This window comes from Gorilla gorilla, chromosome 5, assembly GCF_029281585.2.
Source record: "Gorilla gorilla gorilla isolate KB3781 chromosome 5, NHGRI_mGorGor1-v2.1_pri, whole genome shotgun sequence".
Classification (NCBI taxonomy): domain Eukaryota; kingdom Metazoa; phylum Chordata; class Mammalia; order Primates; family Hominidae; genus Gorilla; species Gorilla gorilla.
The window spans coordinates 178343461-178362129 of NC_073229.2; the positions used below are offsets into that span (position 1 = coordinate 178343461).

Here is an 18669-nt window from a genome sequence, read left to right on the forward strand (position 1 = left end):
GGCTGGTCTTGAACTCCTGACCTCGGGTGATCCGCCCACCTTGGCCTCCCAAAGTGCTGGGATTACAGGTGTGGGCCACCACGCCCAGCCCAACATATGAATTTTAGAGGGACACAATTCAACCCATACATAGTCCACCCTCTGGCCTCCTAAATGCATGTGTTTCTCACGTGCAATATATTCACCTCATTCCAACAACTCCAAAAGTCTTAACCCATTCCACCATCAACTCTAAGACCAAAAGCTCACCCAAATATCATCCAGGCTGGGTGTGGTGGCTCACGCCTGTAATCCCAACACTTTGGGAGGCCAAGGCAGGAGGATCGCCTGAGCTCAGGAGTTTGAGACCACACTTGACAACATGGTAAAACCCGTTGTCTACTAAAATACAAAAAATTAGCTGGGTGTGGTGGTGCGTGCCTGTCATCCCCGCTACTCAGGAGACTGAGACACGAGAATCACTTGAGCCTGGGAGGTGGAGGTTGCAGTGAGCTGAGATCACACCACTGCACTCCAGCCTGGGCTACAGAGTGAGACTCTGTCACACACACACACACACACACACACACACAAAATATCATCTAAACCAGGTATTGGTGAAACTCAGTGGGGGAGTGATTCATCCTGAGGCAAAATTCATCTCCATCTTTAAACCCATGCAAGTCGACAAATATCTGCTTCTAAAACACAGTGTGGGACAAATCAGCCCTAGCAAATTACACCCATGCTAAAGTTTGAGAACTACTGCCCTAGATGATTGCTTAATGTCCTTCCCAGAACTACCCTTGGAGAGAAGAAACCTGTCTGTGGTCTGTGGTTTTGAGTAGAAAGTGATCATTCCTCATCTTGCCACACAGACTCCATCTCCCTTCCTAACCACACTTTGCCAGCCTCGGCCCACATGATTGCAGTGAAGCCACTCCACCACAGGATCTACTGGGGACCATGTGGACTAGATGAGGCCAATGGCAGTTCCACCATTCTGGCCACAGTCACTGATTCAGAGATAAACATGTGCCTCTGGTCAGGCCATTTGGGGCCAAGGAGACTCAGTTCCAAGACTTTGGAGTATCAGATAAGTAATCTCTCTTTTTTCTTAAGCTGAATGTTGTGATAGTGTGAGCTGGAAGTTTCCAGGAAGTATCCCAAGAATAATGATATGGAAGCCCACCCATTCTGAGACACAGATCTTGATGATACCGTTGGAGCCCTCTCAGCCTGTGGGAGCTAATATGTTACCCATGTTAAGCTACCCTGGCTTTGGTTTCCAATCATATGCACCTGGAAGGGCCTCAAATGATACAGAGGTTACTCAAAGAAAATCTTCATCCTTTGATGTTGCTTTAATTTCTCACTAAGAACGTTAGTCTATTATTCCTTTATTCTTTGGAAGAAAGCTTGGGAAAGAAATACAATGAGATTTCTTTTTCCACCACATACTCCTTAATGTTTATATGTTTCACTTCCTGTCCAAAGAACCAGCTTGAAAGAGGACTCTATAGAAAGTATGGCATTAGAGGAACTAGAAAAACAGCCTCTCCATAGTGTGGAGAAAAGCATATAATGGTGACCTAGGAGCATCAAAACCAAGCAAACTTCACATGCCTTAGAGTTTACTCCTCTACGATTAGAAACCTTTATGCAAGAATTAGTTTCCCCCATCCATCCCAGAAAGTCACCAATACTCTTTCATAAAACAGAAAGCAAAGATGATGCACTCACTTCATAGCTGACTTAAAATGTTCATCAGCACAACCTCCTTTTTCTCTACCAAACCGTCTCACAAAAGGGAAGAAAATACTCAAAACTACATCTGAAGACAATTAGACTTTTGGCTCAGGCCGTGTGCAGACATCAAAAGTGGGCTTTTGTCAATAAGCACATGAAAAGATGCTCAGTATCATCAGTCATGAGGGAAATGCAAGCCAAAACCATCATGAGATGTCCCTTCACACCCAGGGTGGCTACAATTAAAAGGACAGACAGTAGTAAGTGTGGGTGAGGATGTGGATAAATTGGAACCCTCATACATTGTTAGTGGGAATGTAAAACAGAGCTGCTACTTTTATTTTATTGTTTATTTTTTAAAGACAGGGTCTTGGTCTATCACCTGGGCTGGAGTGCAGTGGCATGATCATAGCTCATTGCAGCCTTGAACTCCAGGACTCACTAGATTCTCCTGCCTCAGCCTCTCAAGTAGCTGGGACTACAGGTGCATGCCACCATGCTCAGCTAATTGAGTTGCCACTTTAGAAAATAGTTTGTCCATTTCTCAAAATGCTAAACATGGAGTTTAGCATGTGCCCCAGCAATTACACTCCTACATAAATACCCAAGAGAATTGAAAACATATATTCACACAAAAATTGTACATGAATGTTCACGGCAGCATTATTCATAACAGACTAAACTTGGGAAGATCCTAAATGTTCATCAGCTGATGAAAGGATAAACAAAATGTGGCATTTGCATGTGACAGAATAGTATTCAATAATTAAAATAAATACTCAGTTGTCCACAATACTTCAACATGGGTGAACCTTGAAAACATTTTGCTAAGTAAAAGAAGCCAGTCACAAACAACCACATATTGCCTGATTCCATTTATATGAAATGTCCAGATTAGATGAACCCACAGAGACAGAAACTAGAATAATAATTGCCTGAGGCCTGGGAGGGGACAAGCAGGAATGGAGAATGGCAGCTAATGTGTAAGGATTTCTTTTTGTGATGCTGAAATGTTCCAAAATTAGATTGTGATGACAGTTGCACAACTCCAAATATACTAAAAACCAATGAACTGTACACTTTCATGTGTGAATGTTATGGTATGTGAAATATATCTCAATAAAACTATAAAAAGTAGTCATTTATGAGATTGTCATGAGAGCTGATGCTACATAGCAGAAATACTAAGCATGGCCACAGTCCTGGGGTCAAGCTGGAGACACTGGAAAGTCTTAAAGAAGTTAAGTGGAAAGAAATCTGACTCCTGAAGGGGGCCATTAGGATTGAAGACTTAGAGTTTTCAGTTTTCAGACACAGTAATTTTACATGTCCTTTTACTTTTTTAAAAAATACAGCTAACAAGGTAGAATTCTACTTAGATTAAGGCATAAACACATAGCTTTCAATACCACAGTATTTTTGAATTAAGGAATATATGTTTAACAAACATCAACAAGCAAACCAAACAAGAGTATGACAAAGATAAATAGAATGGTTTCTTTACATTTCTCTGTGCTCACCAAGTAGCTACACTGTGCTACTAAAGATTGTGATAGAAAACAACTTACCAATTGAGCCACTAAAAGAAAAAAATATTTTTGACTAAAACATTTTGTTTGTAATTATGTCACAGTAAAAATTATTATCATTGCTTCCAAGATGGCCGAATAGGAACAGCTCCAGTCTACAACTCCCAGTGAAATCAATGCAGAAGACAGGTGATTTCTGCATTTCCAACTGAAGTACCTGGTTCATCTCATTGGGACTGGTTGGACAGTGGGTGCAGCCCATGGAGGGCGAGCTGAAGCAGGGCGGGGTGTCACCTCACCTGGGAAGCACAAAGGGTCAAGGGATTTCCCTTTCCTAGCCAAGGGAAGCCATGAGTAACCGTACCTGGAGGAATGATACACTTCTGCCCAAATACTGTGCTTTTCCCAGTCTTCGCAACCAGCAGACCAGGAGATTCCCTCCCATGCCTGGCTCAGTGGGTCCCACACCCATGGAGCCTTGCTTGCTGCTAGCACAACAGTCTGAGATCGTCCTGGGATGCTGGAGCTTGGCAAGGGGAGGGGCGTCCACCATTGCTGAGGCTTGAGTAGGTGGTTCTATGCTCACAGTGTAAACAAAGCAGCAGGGAAGCTCGAACTGGGCGGAGCCCACTGCAGCTCAGCAAGGCCTGCTGCCTCTCTAGATTCCACCTCTGGGGGCAGGGCATATCTGAACAAAAGGCAGCAGACAACTTCTGCAGATTTAAATGTCCTTGCCTGACAGCTCTGAAGAGAGCAGTGGTTCTCCCAGCATGGCGTTTGATCTCTGATAACGGACAGACCACTTCCTCAAGTGGGTCCCTGACCCTCATGTAGCCTGACTGGAGCCTCACCTCCCAGTAGGGGCTGACAGACACCTCATATCAGTGGGTGCCCCTCTGGGGCAAAGCTTCCAGAGGAAGGATCAGGCAGCAATACTTGCTGTTCTGCAGCCTCCGCTGGTGATACCCAGGCAAACAGGGTCTGGAGTGCACCTGCAGCAAACTCCAACAGACCTGCAGCTGAGGGTCCTGTCTGTTACAAGGAAAAGTAACAAACAGAAAGAAATAGCATCAACATCAACAAAAAGGACATCCACACCAAAACCCCATCCGTAGGTCACCAACATCAAAGACCAAAGGTAGATAAAACCTCAAAGATGGGGAGAAACCAGAGTGGAAAGGCTGAAAATTCCAAAAACCAGAACACCTCTTCTCCTCCAAAGGAACACAACTCCTCACCAGCAAGGGAACAAAACTGGATGGAGAATGAGTTTGATGAGTTGACAGAAGTAGGCTTCAGAAGGTGGGTAATAACAAACTTCTCTGAGCTAAAGAAGCATGTTTTAACCCATCGCAAAGAAGCTAAAAACCTTGAAAAAAAAGATTAGATGAATGACTAACTAGAATAGCCAGTGTAGAGAAGAGTTTAAATGATCTTTTGGTGCTGAAAACCACAGTACGAGAACTTCGTGAAGCATACACAAGCTTCAACAGCCGATTCAATCAAGTGGAAGAAAGGGGATCAATGATTGAAGATCAAATTAATGAAATAAAGTGAGAAGACAAGATTATAGAAAAAAGAATGAAAAGAAACGAACAAAGCCTCCAAGAAATATGAGACTATGTGAAAAGACCAAATCTACATTTGATTGGTGTACCTGAAAGTGACGGGGAGAATGGGACCAAAGTGGAAAACACTCTTCAGGATATTATCCAGGAGAACTTCCCAACCTAGCAAGGCAGGTCAACATTCAAATTCAGGAAATACAGAGAGCGCCACAAAGATACTCCTTGAGAAGAGCAACCCCAAGACACATAACTGTGAGATTCATCAAGGTTGAAATGAAGGAAAAAATGTTAAGGGCAGTGAGAGAGAAAGGTTGGGTTACCTACAAAGGGAAGCCCATCAGACTAACAGTGGATCTCTCGACAGAAACCCTACAAGCCAGAAGAGAGTGGGGGCCAATATTCAACATTCTTAAAGGAAAGAATTTCCAACCCAGAATTTCATATCCAGCCAAACTAAGCTTCATAAGTGAAGGAGAAATAAAGTCCTTTACAGACAAGCAAATGCTGAGAGATTTTGTCACCACCAGGCCTGCCTTACAAGAGCTCCTGAAGGAAGTACTAAACATGGAAAGACACAACTGGTACCAGCCACTGCAAAAACATGCCAAATTGTAAAGACCATCAATGCTAGGAAGAAACTGCATCAATTAATGGGTGAAAAAACTAGCTAGCATCATAATGACAGGATCAAATTCACACTTAACAATATTAACCTTAAATGTAAATGGGCTAAATGTCCCAATTAAAAGATACAGACTGGCAAATTGGATAAAGAATCAAGACCCATCAGTGTGCTATATTCAGGAGACCCATCTCACGTGCAGAGACACACACAGGCTCAAAATAAAGGGAAGGAGGAAGATCTATCAAGCAAATGGAAAGCAAAAAAAAAGCAGGGGTTGCAATCCTGGTCTCTGATAAAACAGACTTTAAACCAACAAAGATCAAAAGAGACAAAGAAGGGCATTACATAATGGTAAAGAGCTCAATTCAACAAGAAGAGCTAACTATCCTAAATATATATGCACCCAATACAGGAGTACCCAGATTCATAAAGCAAGTCCTTAGAGACCTACAAAGAGACTTAGACCCTCACACAATAATAATGGGAGAATTTAACACCCCACTGTCAATATTAGACAAATCAACAAGACAGAAAATTAACAAGGATATCCAGGACTTGAACTCAGTTCTGAACCAAGCAGACCTAACAGACATCTACAGAACTCTCCACCCAAAATCAACAGAATATAGATTTTTCTCAGCACCACATCACACTTATTCTAAAGCTGACCAAATAATTGGAAGTAAAGCACTCCTCAGCAAATGTAAAAGAAAAGAAATCACAACAAACTGTCTCTCAGACCACAGTGCAATCAAATTAGAACTCAGGATTAAGAAACTCACTCCAAACTGCACAACTACATGGAAACTGAACAACCTGCTCCTGAATGACTACTGGGTAAATAACAAAATGAAGGCAGAAATAAAGATGTTCTTTGAAACCAATTAGAACAAAGACACAACGTACCAGAAGCTCTGGGACACATTTAAAGCAGTGTTTAGAGGGAAATTTACAGCACTAAATGCCCACAAGAGAAAGCAGGGAAGATCTAAAATTGACACCCTAACATCACAATTAAAAGAACCAGAGAAGTAAGAGCAAACAAATTCAAAAGCTAGCAGAAGGCAAGAAATAACTAAGATCAGAGCAGAACTGAAGGAGGTAGAGACACAAAAAACCCTTTAAAAAAATCAGTGAATCCAGGAGCTGTTTTTTTTTTTTAAAGATCAACAAAATAGATAGAATGGTAGCAATACTAATAAAGAAGAAAGAAGAATCAAATAGACACAATAAAAAATGATAAAGGGGATATCACCACCAATCCCACAGAAATACAAACTACCATCAGAGAATACTATAAACACCTCTACACAAATAAACTAGAAAATCTAGAAGAAACTGAGAAATTCCTGGACACATACACCCTCCCAAAACTAAACCAGGAAGAAGCTGAATCTCTGAATAGACTAATAATAGCTTCTGAAATTGAGGCAATAATTAATAGCCTACCAACCAAAAAAAGTCCAGGACCAGATGGATTCGCAGCCGAATTCTACCAAAGGTACAAAGAGGAGCTGGTACCATTCCTTCTGAAACTATTCCAATCAATAGAAAAACAGGGAATCCTCCCAAACTCATTTTATGAGGCCAGCATCATCCTGATACCAAAGCCTGGCAGAGACACAACAAAAAAAGAGAATTTTAGGCCAGTATCCCTGATGAACATTGATGTGAAAATCCTCAATAAAATACTGGCAAACCAAATCCAGCAGCAAATCAAAAAGCTTATCCACCACAATCAAGTCGGCTTCATCCCTGGGATGCAAGACTGCTTCAATGTACGCAAATCAATAGACATAATCTATCACATAAACAGAACCAATGATAAAAACCACATGATTATGTCAATAGATGCAGAAAAGTCCTTCAACAAAAATCAACAGCCTTTCGTGCTAAAAACTCTCAATAAACTAGGTATTGATGGAATGTATCTCAAAATAATAAGAGCTATTTATGACAAACCCACAGCCAATATCATACTGAATGGGCAAAAACTGGAAGCATTCCCTTTGAAAACTGGCATAAGACAAGGATGCCCTCTCTCACCACTCCCATTCAACATAGTAATGGAAGTTCTGGCCAAAGCAATCAGGCAAGAGAAAGAAATAAAGTGTATTCAATTAGGAAAAGAGGAGGTCAAATTGTCTCTGTTTGTGGATCACATGATTGTATATTTAGAAAACCCCATCGTCTCAGCCCAAAATCTCCTTAAGCTGATAAGAAACTTCAGCAAAGTCTCAGGATACAAAATCAATGTGCAAAAATCACAAGCATTCCAATACACCAATAACAGACAGAGAACCAAATCATGAGTGAACTCCCATTCATAATTACTATAAAGAGAATAAAATACCCAGGAATCCAATTTACAAGGGATATGAAGGACCTCCTCAAGGAGAACTACAAACCACTGCTCAACGAAATAAAAGAGGACACAAACAAATAGAAGAACATTCCATGCTCATGGATAGGAAGAATCAATATCATGAAAATGGCCATAGTGCCCAAGGTAATTTATAGATTCAATGCTATCCCCATCAAGCTCCCACTGACTCTTCACAGAATTGGAAAAAACTACTTTAAATTTCATATGAAACCAAGACAATCCTAAGCAAAAAGAACAAAGCTGGAGGCATCATGCTACCTGACTTCAAACTATACTACAAGGCCACAGTAACCAAAACAGCATGACACTGGTACTAAAACAGAGATATAGACCAATGGAACAGAACAGAGGCCTCAGAAATAACACCACACATCTACAACCAACTGATCTGACAAACCTGACAAAAACAAGCAATGGGGAAAGGATTCCCTATTTAATAAATGGTGCTGGGAAAACTGGCTAGCCATATGCACAAAGCTGAAACTGGATCCCTTCCTTACACCTTATACAAAAATTAACTCAAGATGGATTAAAGACTTAAACGTAAGACCTAAAACCATAAAAACCCTAGAAGAAAACCTAGGCAATACCATTCAGGACATAGGCATGGGCAAAGACTTCATGACTAAAACACCAAAAGCAATGGCAACAAAAGCCAAAATTGACAAACGGGATCTAATTAAACTAAGAAGCTTCTGCACAGCAAAAGAAACTATCATCAAAGTGAACAGGCAACCTACAGAATGGGAGAAAATCTTTGCAATCTATCCATCTGACAAAGGGCTAATATCCAGAATCTACATAGAACTTAAACAAATTTATAAGAAAAAACAAACAACCCCATCAGAAAGTGGGCAAAGGATATGAACAGACTCTTCTCAAAGGAAGACATTTATGCAGCCAACAGACATATGAAAAAATGCTGATCATCACTGGTCATCAGAGAAATGCAAATCAAAACCACAATGAGATACCATCTCATGCCAGTTAGAATGGCGATCATTAAAAAGTCAGGAAACAACAGATGCTGGAGAGGATGTGGAGAAATAGGAACACTTTTACACTGTTGGTGGGAGTGTAAATTAGTTCAACCATTGTGGAAGACAGTGTGGTGATTCCTCAAGGATCTAGAACTAGAAATACCATTTGAGCCAGCAATCCCATTACTGGGTATATATCCAAAGGATTATAAATCATGCTACTATAAAGACACATGCACACATATGTTTATTGTGGCACTATTCACAATAGCAAAGACTTGTAACCAACCCAAATGTCCATCAATAATAGACTAGATAAAGACAATGTGGCACATATACACCATGGAATACTACGCAGCCATAAAAAAGGATGAGTTCATGTCCTTTATAGGGACATGGATGAAGCTGGAAACCATCATTCTCAGCAAAATATCACAAGGACAGAAAACCAAACACTGCATGTTCTCACTCATAAGTGGGAGTTGAACAATGAGGACACATGGACACAGGGAGGGGAACATCACAGACCGGGGCCTGTTGGTGGGTGGGAGGCTGGGGGAGGGATAGCGTTAGGAGAAATACCTAATGTAAATGATGAGTTGATGGCTGTAGCAAACCACCATGGCACATGTATACCTATGTAACAAACCTGCACGTTGTGCACAAGTATCCTAGAACTTAAAGTATAATAATAAAAAAATATTATATTAAAATTACATATCTGATTCAATAGATATTAAATCAGTAAAGATAAAAATAACTTTAGAATCTTAGGATAACATGGCATATAATATATTCCCTACATGAAAAATAAATGGAACTTTCTTTTCGATAGCTTTATTATTTAATGTATTTACATGAAGATATATGATCTTTATGTTAAAAATATCGAAGGGTATCTTCCTCCCCCTCTTCCATTTCTTTTTCTAACTTAAACTTTGGGTTGGGCAACTGTGTATATGTAAATACAACTTGATCTTCCAATAAATAACTAAACTTTAAAATTAACAAACAGATAAAGTGAACCTGTTGGGGTAACCAGACATGAAAACAGAATTCATCTAAAATTTCATATATTATGCTCCAAAAAACCAATATCTTCAATTTAAATTAATCCAAAAATGAGATAATGGCAAGAAGTATGTATGTTCACATAGGATTAAAGCTGTTCGGAAAATGAGGAAATAATGAAAGGCAAATTATCACTCAGCTTCCTGCCTCTCAGCCATCCCTCTCTCCTCAGAGAAAGCCTGGAACTGAAAGACTGTGTGTCTGACCTCTAATAACCTGATTCCAGAATCATCCACAAGCATAAAACAGTAAAATAATAAATGCTGGTGTTAGGAATCAAGAAAATACCCTTATTGGCTGTTTTGTGTGTCATGATCTAAGAGGTCTACAACATATCACTAAGTACTCGGGGGATGCACTGTGCCCCAGGTCCACGACCCAGTCAGGGACATTACATTGTTTTTATTGTTGCTAATGGCTGATGCTTAGGTCTTCACAGGGCCATAAAATGAACATCCAGTGGAAGCAGGTGATAAGTAGGATCACAGGACAAAAACAGACCCAAAAGCTACAAGTGCAAAAGAAGACACAGCTTGTACCTGACCCCAAAGCAAATGTGAGAATCCTTCTCCATTGCTATACTAAGACTACAGCAGGCTTGTCAAACCTTTCTGGCTACCCTTGTACCTCCAAGAGGCTTTTCAGTAAAGCAGTATTTTAAAAATTTCCCTTTTGCTTTTTATATATTTTTCTAAATTAGAATTTCATAGTAGAAAACACTACATTATTTCTCTTATCTTACAAGATCATAAAGAGCGAGGAAAAAAGATTGGCAGAGAAGACCGCTTGTCTCTCTCCCATTGGAGACGGGAGCCAAATTAATTATTTCCGCCCCCCTTATCTTCTGAAGCAAAATAAATGAATTTTGTCTGACAGTCAAGTGTTTCCAATGCAATTTTTATCCTTCCTTTCTGGAGTATATTTTAGTCTTCCTACATAAAACAGCAGGACTTTGATTCTGCCACAGAAGGCACTTTAAAGTCTGTCTTATCTCACCTCACAAGTGTTTTGTCAAGGAAGATGAAAACTATTTTTATTTTATGGATGAGAAAAATAAAGACTCCAGAAAAACAGTAAGTGATCTTTTCAAAATGCAAATTAGTGATGGAGTTAAGAATAAAAGTTCACTTTCACACCGTGCAGAATCATGCCCTTATAGACCACTCCTCTCAAACTTTTAACAGGCAGTCACCTAGGAACCTTGTTAACATGTAGATTCCATTTGAGTTCATCTGGGATTGTGCCGAGATTGTAAATTTTTAACAAGCTCCTAAGTGATGCTGGAATTGCTGATCCATGAACCATACTTTGAGTAGCAAGGCCAGCCTGTTAGCAATTTTTCATGCAACGCTAGCCTAAAGTCATTGGAAGAGAAAGCGACTAGAGTTACAACTAGCACACTGAGATTTGTCCATAAAGCAGCACTCTGTACTATGTCTTAACTGAAAAACCAAAACAAGAGAATGAAAGAAAATTTGGCTTTGCTCAAAGGAGTATGTCCAAAATCCCTGCTTAAAAGTGTCAGTGCCTCATAATGTTGAGTTGGTGGGAATTTGGGTTAATGTCAGTGACCCTTCACTTTTGTTAGACTAGCTTAGGATGTCTCAAGGGGTCAGATTCCTAAACTTTCTTCAAACTTAGGTCAGCTACCTAACTAGTTAGACTCAAGAAAGGAGACATATATATATATATATATATACTGAGCTAGTTTAACAACAACATATATATATATATATATATATATTTTTTTTTTTTTTTAAACGAGATCCTTCTTGGTGACATTAGCAAATGAGACAAAACAACATTTTTAGCCAACAGTTACAAGTTCACTCCTTTCCAAGATCCTGCCAAATGAATGTGCCGCTCCCTTCTCCTCCTCTTCCATACCCCAGTCTATTGTCCGCTCTGACAGCACAGGCATGCCCCAGTAGGCCCGGAATTTGGCTGTCGAGAACACTGGATGCAGATTATCTCTTTAAATGCTATATTTTCAACTCTGCCTCCCCCACTATCTTATTTTTGGTCTTTCCTTGTGCTTTCTAGAATGTGGCTGTTTATTTTCTACTTAGAACCTAAACGCTGGATTCAGAAGACAGGAGGGGAATTCATATGCCATATTTCCTATCAGAATTTGAAAGGAAATTTGTTTCAGATTAGGAAAGTCTAAATGATGTCCCAGGGAAGATAATTTTAGTTCCCCAACATGCAACACTTGGAAAAATTTAGGTAGGAAACAGCGTTTCCTGTTCTTATGCAATGTTCTAAGTGCCTGAGAAAGAAAAGACCGTGGAAGGCACTTGTCACCAAGAGAAGAAAAAACTATATAGTCATTTGGGCATTTTGCATACCCTAAAGGTATGCAAAACCTTAAAAGGCTTTACACATGTTATTTAATATAGCACCTGATGCCAAAAGATCAGAAGAATTGTATAGGCTTTCTCCAATTAGTAAATTTGACAACTCTACAACATAGCAAAAGATTTGAAATCATAATGATATATTTAAATTATTTAATTAAGAAAAAAATCTGGATAACTCATTTTAGTAGTGAGGACACTACTGACCAACAACATTGGCATAGTATAATTTGAGAGAGAAGTCTCCTATTTTTGTTGCTGTTGGGTAGAGATAACGATCATACATTGAGTTTTTACTATGTGACGTGCACTGTGTTAATTCTTATACCAATGTTATTTCATTATCTTTTAACACTTCTATGAGAAGTGTTAAATTAAAATTCTTTCACCAAATTCACAAAGAGACAAACCTAGGTTGTGACTCCAAAGCTCGTTTTCTTAAATACTATGCTTTAAATTTACATAGCTATACTATGCTATGAATATATATATATTTGATGCATTCTTTTGAAGGAAAGTCAGTGAAGACTATATATTTCAAATTAGGCAATATATAGTCACTGAGATAGCAGTTGACTGAACTGGACAGACCAAGGCTCAGATCCCTGCTTGAACTACTGCATCTTCAAAGGGAGCAATCCCCACCCAGAGCCTCTGCTGCTGAGGTGCCCAGGTTTTGTACCTCAAATTCTGTCTCCACAGGGCCACAGGGCACGAGACCTGAGAGCAGGAAATTGATAAGCCAGCCAGCAATCTCGGACACAAACCACAAAATCAGATTACCTTCTTGGGGACTTGAACTGGACACTTGGGGATCATGAACCAGTTGAATCAAAAGCAGAAGGCAATAATCATAAATACATGTGTACGAGACTGCAGCCATGTATTAAACAGGGGTATGAGTGCTTAGAAGATGAGAATGTCAAGTTGGGAGAACACTCTAGTGGGGAAAGGTGAGGTGATTTTAAAAGATGGCAGGTTTGTAACAAACCTGCACATCTGCGCGTGTATCCCAGAACTTAAAATTAAATTAAATTAAATTAAAATGTTTAAAAAAGATCACAGGTAAAAGAAATTCCATGAGAAACTGAACATATTAAGAGAAAGAGAGAGAGAACACCCAAGTATAAAGCTAATGTTTTTACTTGTGCGCTCATGAATCTAAGACAAGAGTAGCTTCATTTTGATTTCCCTCATTTTCCTCTATTTGTTTAACCTTCTCTGCCAGAGTCATGTACGTATCTTCTTTCATGTGTTTGATGTTTCTGTTAAGGCAGCTCAAGGCTCTTCTACTGTATTATTGCTTTTATTGATAAGAACAATCCTAGTCTACTGGGTGATCTTTAATGGTTGTTTTGCTGTTGTATTATTGAGTCTTGAGGCAATCATTTTCTGAAATAATCTTAAGTTGACTCCATTGTTCAACTATCTGATTAAGTAGCTTTATATTCTTAAAACAAATATTTCATTTGTTTTTAAATTTTATTCTTCCAAATATAGGAGCACCCAGGATTAGGCAAGATATTTAAAGTAGACATAAAATTACTATGTTTCCTCATATGCTAAGAAAACAGAAAACGTTGGTGTACATACAAAAAAGATATTTGATCGCCTTTTTTTCTTTTTAAAATATGTTTATGAGGTATCAGTTGAATGAGAACAAAATGGTAGCAGTGGGTGGGAAGCTGGAAAATGACCTAAATTCTAGGATACGTATCCAATGCATTGTAGATAAATATGTTAGCTGTGGCACCATAACCCGCTGGATCCATCAACCATGTGGATCCATTATGGGGACAAGTGAATACAAAAGGTAAAAATGAAAATTTTAGAAAAAGGAAAGGGATGAGGCTAGGGAACACTTCAGGCCAAGAACAGAGAGGCAAGAGAAAGGAAGAAGTTAGCTTATCTCAATTTCACTAGGCAGAATATGAAGGCTGAACAAATAAATGCCCTCATCTTTTTTTTTTTTCTTTTTTTTTGAGACGGACTCTCGCTCTGTAGCCCAGGCTGGAGTGCAGTGGTGTGATCTCAGCTCACTGCAACCTCTGCCTCCCAGGTTCAAGTGATTCTCCTGCCTCAGCTTCCCCAGTAGCTGGGATTACAGGTGTGTGCCACCACACCCAGCTAATTTTTTGTATTTTTAGTAGAGACGGGGTTTCACTGTGTTAGCAAGGATGGTCTCGATCTCCTGACCTCGTGATCCGCCCACCTTGGCCTCCCAAAGTGCTGGGATTACAGGCGTGAGCCACCGCACCCAGCCACCCTTATCTTTTCAAGATGGCACTCTCATTCGCTTATCGCTATGACTATTATCTACTGCAATCTATGTACTTGCATAACATGACCTAAATAGGTAGATATACCATATTCATGGATGACTTACTGCTTTAAAGATAGTACTTCTTGCCAAATTAATCTAAACATTTGAGAACATTTTGACCAAAATCCAAAAATTATATTCTAAATAAAACCTGAAAATTAAATTCACAAGATTACCTGAATGATAGTGCCAAGGAGAGGTGCGCTCTATAGAATACCAAAGGATGCTATAAAGGTAGGTTCTAACTACCATACTGACAAAGTGATAAAAAGAAAGATTGGGCTGGGTGGTGGATTACACCTGTAATCCCAGGACTTTTTGAGGCCGAGGCAGACAGATCACTTGAGGTCAGGAGTTTGAGACCAGCCTGGCCAACACGGTGAAACCCCATCTGTACCAAAAATACAAAAATTAGCCAGGTGTAGTGCATGCCTCTAGCTACGTGGGAGGCTGAGGTGGGAGAATCACTTGAACCCAGGAGGCAGAGGTTACAGTGAACCGAGGTCATGCCACTGCACTCCAGCCTGGGTAACAAAATAAGACCCTGTATCAAAAAAAAAAAAAAAAAACAAAAAAAAACAAAAAACAAAGCAAAACAAAAAACACAAACAGGAAAAGAAAAAAATTGTTTTGTGGTCAGAACATTTAAGCAAATTTCAAGTACACAATGTAGTACTGCTAACTCTAGTCACTATGCTGCATATTCGATCCCCTGAGCTTATTCATTTTATAGCTGAAAGCTGGTACAGCTGTTGTTGTTGCTTTATTTAAGAGAAAGTTTTCAGTGTATCTCAACATTTGAAGAATTGCTTGGTCCAAGGGCAAGTACACTTCAAATGTTGAGATACACTGAAAACTTTCTCTTAAAAAAAAATAGCTGTATCAGCTACCTCAAAATGTAATAACACTGGCATATAAAGTGATACATATTAGAATGTTTACTGTAACACTCTGTAATAATAAAAAATTGGAAATCACGTACATTTCCATCTTTTGGAGAATAAATAATACTACTATACTAGTAGTAGTATAATATTCACACCACAGAAAATGATGCAGTTATCAAAAATAACAAGGTAGAGCTGCATGTACTAACAAGGAAGGCTTATGTGGAAAAACAGGCTACAGATGGATATCTGTCACCTAATTCTATTTACATTTTTTGAAAAGACCAATGGTATATGTGTGTACATTTATGTGTATATATATATATATATATATATGCATTGGTACATAGAAAAAATACACTCCAAATTGTTAATAACCAGAATGCAAGATCCAGAACACAAAAATTGTAGGCATAGTGCCTAGAACAGATATTACCAATTAATAAAAGTACAATAGATTTTTTTCGAATGAATGAATGGTAATTTTAGTGATGAAGATATGTTAGCATTGGGAAAATGCTGGTAAAGGAAATCTTTATTTTTTCTTGGTATCTTTCTAGATTGTTTGAGATTTTATCAGGTATAGTATCTTTCTAGATTGTTTGAGATTTTATCAAGCATGTTATAATAATTTTGCAATTAAAACTTAAATACAGATAAAAATAAACTCTTGCCTACCCCTTTCAGATAATGTTATAATGTGTCACAAGAAACAAACATATTTCTTGGTAATAAAACAAAATTATTTGTAAAGTACTACCAGGGCCAGCCTGTCTGCATATAGCCCTTTTTCCTAAAAAGTAAAAAAATCATCCTAAAGATTAGAGATTTCTGATCCTGCTACATGGCATGACTAGCTAGTCCTTCAAGTTAAAAAATATATCCATTGGTGATAAAGAGACATATTGAATATTATTGTCCCCTGAGCCTCTTATCATGATATACTCAGCTGTATGTGAAAGCATTTTGAGAAAACAGAGCCTAGCAAGGGGTCTCATGCCAATGGGTCCTGCCAAGGAGGAGGGTCTTCTGTATTTCCAGGGAGCAGCTATAGACATGGAGCTTAATGACTGCCTAGGTGTTCAAACTGCCAAGGCATACTTCATTCCAAATAGGAAGATATTCACAATGTACCTTTCAAATATTTAGAAAATATTTCTAACAGGTACTTTGTAATTTTTAATGGCAAAAAGTTCGAGTTTAGATTGTGACTGTTCATAACTGCCATCACTTGCCCCCAAACTTTATAAATCAGTTCAGTGTTACTTTACATGGTTAAAGGTCTAGTTTGTATGGCTGATATAATACATGATATGTAAATAAATATGGTCATAAAATTGCTATAGATTTGGCTTTGATTTTAACACAAAATATGCCATATGCTTATTATAAATATTTAGTATCAAGTTCTATATTATGATTACCTCAATTCCTCAACAGTCAACTTTTAATCCAGGGGTGTCCAATCTTTTGGCTTCCCTTGGCCACATTAGAAGAAGAAGAAGAATTGTCTTGGGCTACACATAAAATACACTAACAATAGCTGAAACAAAAGCTAAAAAGAAAAAAATCACAAAAAATTCTCATAATGTTTTAAGAAAGTTGATGAATTTGTGTTGGGCCACATTCAAAGCTGTCCTGAGCCACAGGTTGGATAAGCTGTTTTAATCTTGGCTTTTTGCTAAAAGCTAAAGCATTTGGCTGATACCTTTCCTGACTTAGCCCCCAGAATAACGACCCTTTTGGTTCCCCTTCTCCCTTAACAGGGGTTAAGTATTGCTTGTGTTCTTTGCGGCCTATCAATATTGGGGCACCCCAGAGCTCAGACCTGACCTCTTCCTTCTCTGTACGCTCTCTCTCCCCAGGTGATCTCAATTAGCCCCAATTCTTCAAATACAACTATATGCTGAAGATCATCCATTTTAAATCTCCAAGCCCTCTGCTGAAGTCCAGACTCACATATCCACACAGACTTGACTTCTCTACCTGGATTTCTGTGAGGCATTTCAAATTCAACTTCAAATTCTTGATTTATATCTCCAAGTGTTAGGTCTTTTCCATCTCATAATATGACAACTCTATTATTTTAGTCATTCAGGCTGAAAGTCTTGAAATCATCTTTGACTTCTGTCTTTCTCTTTCAAACCTCATGTCAGCAAATTCCATTGTCTCATTTTAAAATATACACAGCATCTGACTGCTTTCCATCTCAACCTAGCGTTTTGTTGCTAGCAAATCCCATCACCTCCACCTGAACACAGGAGCAGCCACCTCGCCGCATATCCTCCTTTCACAGATGCTCCCTCATGTCCGTGCACGGAGCCAGAGCAGCTCCTTTCTTTCTTTCTTTCTTTCTCTTTTTTTTTTTTTTTTTTTGAGACGGAGTCTCGCTTTGTCGCCCAGGCTGGAGTACACTGGTGCGATCTTGGCTCACTGCAAGCTCCGCTTCCCGGGTTCGCGCCATTCTCCTGCCTCAGCCTCCCGAGTAGCTGGGACCACAGGCGCCCGCCACCACGCCCGGCTAATTTTTTGTATTTTTAGTAGAGACGGGTTTCACCGTGTTAGCCAGGATGGTCTCGATCTCCTGACCTCGTGATCCACCCGCCTCGGCCTCCCAAAGTGCTGGGATTACAGACGTGGTGGCTCAGCCACCACGCCCGGCCCAGAGCAGCTCTTTTCAAACTTCAGTGAGATGGCACCGCTCCTCCCTGCAGAGGGAACCCTGCAGCCACTTCCCCTCCCACTTTTGAGTGGAACCCAGAGTGCTCACCGCCTACATGGCCCTACATGATGGGATCCCTGCCCACTTCTTGCACCTCTGCTCCTGGCCACACGCCCTCCACTCTACACACCACACTCTGTCTTCCTGCCGCTAGTCTTCAATCACCTCTAGCACTGTCTGACTGCACCTGTGTTTTTGCCTGGAAGACTCTTCCCCAAATATTAATTTGGCTCACCCTCTCCCCTCCATAGTTTTCTGCTCAAATGTCGACTTATCAGAGAGATTTTCCAGGAATACCAATGTAAAATCACACACCCCACCCCATACCCCACCTCTGTCCAGTCTCTCTCTAACCCCCTTGCCCTGCCTCTTGTAAAAAAAGCATGGCTTTTAACAACCACCGAATCTATCATACGTGCTGTTTCCTACTGTTTCCCTACCAGTCTCTCCCCTCAGTGTTAGCTCTGTAGGGCTGTTTATTTTGGCTTTCGTT

The 18669-nt window shown here is 39.6% G+C and overlaps 1 protein-coding gene across 1 annotated transcript in view; it reads right to left on the bottom strand.

The window, feature by feature from the left end:
• IPCEF1 (interaction protein for cytohesin exchange factors 1) overlaps window positions 1-18669 on the bottom strand; it is a 95325-nt gene that overhangs the window by 14343 nt on the left and 62313 nt on the right. The gene's annotated exons all lie outside the window — the stretch shown is intronic.